At 47.2% G+C, this 2300-nt stretch overlaps 2 non-coding genes across 2 annotated transcripts; one reads left to right on the top strand and one right to left on the bottom strand.

Moving 5' to 3' along the window:
- The first annotated feature begins 1241 nt into the window (after window positions 1-1241).
- TRNAP-AGG (transfer RNA proline (anticodon AGG)) lies at window positions 1242-1313 on the top strand. The gene has a single exon. It is a non-coding gene; the product is annotated as a tRNA-Pro (tRNA).
- A 659-nt stretch (window positions 1314-1972) lies between these two features.
- On the bottom strand, window positions 1973-2044 carry TRNAP-CGG (transfer RNA proline (anticodon CGG)). The gene has a single exon. It is a non-coding gene; the product is annotated as a tRNA-Pro (tRNA).
- Window positions 2045-2300: the final 256 nt, after the last annotated feature.

Below are 2300 nucleotides of genomic sequence, written 5' to 3'. Positions count from 1 at the left end.
ATATAAACTTCTTAAGTTTTCAGGGAACATTTTTTTTTTCAGTTACATTTGATGAGGAAACTATTCTGGCATTGTAGAACTAATGAACATTTTAAAGAGTATTCTTATCCTTGCCTTGGGCTCTAAGAAGAGCTAAAGACTCAAGTTAGGACAGTTTCAAATGCACTGAGGGCGGGGACTGAATGTTAGAGCTCCACAACTCTAGTCTTCTGGTGTCAAGCCATGGGAAGAAAGTTGGCAATTCAGTGTCTGGCACATGGTGCTTCTAAATGTTGGTTGAATGAATGGGCCATCGAATGAATGCAAGCTGATGGATGAATGATATATGAAATAAAATAGATGAATAGGTCTATTTAGGATAGTCACCTATCTATTTCCTATCTGGTTAGTTATTTGCTAGAGTGACAATTCACAATTACTGATTGTCCAAGTACCACAATTTGTATTGTTAAAGAATTTGGAACAAATGGTAGTCATTCAGCAATTATTCATGGAGCGCCAGCTTTGCTAGCAGAAGCCTCAATACTAAGTATTTAAAATTTTAAAATATGGTAAAGAAGCCATGCCTTAAAGATTTTGGGACAGTTGGGCACTCATTATAACCAATTATACAGTTGGTTACCAATTATACAGTAAAATTTTGTGTTAGTGTTCATATCTTGTCTTCCAATAAATTATGATTAGAGGAGACTCATGCAATTGGTTTTAATATGTTAAACGACCTTTTTCTGGGAAGGTTGGAATTTGGGATTTATCCAAAAGGAAAGAGATTTTCCAGCGGAAGAGAACCGTTTGAGTAAAAACACAGAAATGGGCAATTCATAAGGCTGAAAAGGTGGTGCTTTGAACACTAGACTAAAAGGTAGAGGCGAGAAACCGACAATTTTACTATTCTTGGAAAGTGCAACGTCCAGAACTCAGTAAGGAAGGGTCTGGAATCTGGCTGCCACTGGGACATGGTCACACACTTATTGCAATTTATTATAGCCATGAACATATATAGAATTATGGTTTTCGAAATCAGAGGTAAATATTACATCAGTAATGAATGACAACCATTGTTTTCTTTTGTGTTACCAATTTGCAAATATCAAAGGAGGAAAGAAAGAAAACAGGAAACTTAACTGGAGAACGTGAGAAGAACTGAAGGATACAAACGCAATCATAGAAGTAATCGCTTGGGGGCGTGGTACTAAGAGATTCCACCTTACTTTATTCTGACGGCGAGCAAGCAGCATGCCGGCTCGTTGGTCTAGGGGTATGATTCTCGCTTAGGGTGCGAGAGGTCCCGGGTTCAAATCCCGGACGAGCCCACCTTTTCCTTCCTTCATGAATTCCTAAATGCCTTAATTTAGAATAGAGCAATAAATGTAATAAATACATGTTGGTGCAAAACACAAAATTGAGATTTGTTTGAACTGAGCGCACACTTGACGTTTAAAAACCATTAAAAATGTAACGTAGAACGTTTGCTAACAATGGAACACTTTGCAGACGCGGTCCCCACTCGGGCCATTTCCGGAGTGGAGCGCGTGTGCCGGCAACGCAGGGTTCCGCTCGGAGTCGCCCGCAGGCGTGTGCTTTAAACGTGCGCACGCCGGGCGCGTCCACGGCCAGCGGGGCTGCGCGTAGGCGGGAGGAGGACCTCGCACCTCCACCCGGGACCGGTTCATCCAGGCGTCTCTGCTCTCGGTGGAGGTGTTGGGGGATGCCCAGGATTTCGCACGAGGCATCGTTTTGCAAGCGCGTGTGGTTTAAAGGGTACAAAGAACTGTCATGTCTTCCTTGCCGACGTCCAGTAACCACGTATTGTATGCATCGATCTCATTGGATCCCTGGTTTCGCAAACTCAAGGGGATCAACAGCAGCGTTCAAGGGATCGGAACAGTTGCATTTAAAAGGCGAAGTGGGATAAGTGGGGAAAGAAAAGGGCTTTTTATTTGAGGCGTAAGAGGGGGGAAAAAAAACCCCTGGGCTCGTCCGGGATTTGAACCCGGGACCTCTCGCACCCGAAGCGAGAATCATACCCCTAGACCAACGAGCCGCTCTCCGCGAGCCGGCTCCCAGCGGCTCCCTTCAGCCTTGCTCCGCCTCTCGCCGCGCTTCCATCCTGACCTCGCCGCCGGGGTCGCTCCGTCCCCACGTCTCGCGTGCAGAGCCCTTCCCGCGGTGCGGAGGAGGAGCGGGGGCGCCTTTCGCGGAGCCGCCCGCACACCGTCCCGGAAGCCGCCTTCCGGGAGCCCGGGCATCGCCCGCCCATTCTACCTGCGGGGCGGCCGCGCGCGCGCGCGGCGGACCCC

This window comes from Hipposideros armiger, unplaced genomic scaffold, assembly GCF_001890085.2.
Source record: "Hipposideros armiger isolate ML-2016 unplaced genomic scaffold, ASM189008v1 scaffold_6, whole genome shotgun sequence".
In the NCBI taxonomy this organism is placed as follows: domain Eukaryota; kingdom Metazoa; phylum Chordata; class Mammalia; order Chiroptera; family Hipposideridae; genus Hipposideros; species Hipposideros armiger.
Note: the sequence above shows the minus strand (reverse complement) of the source record. Positions and strands in the feature narration are given on the sequence as shown.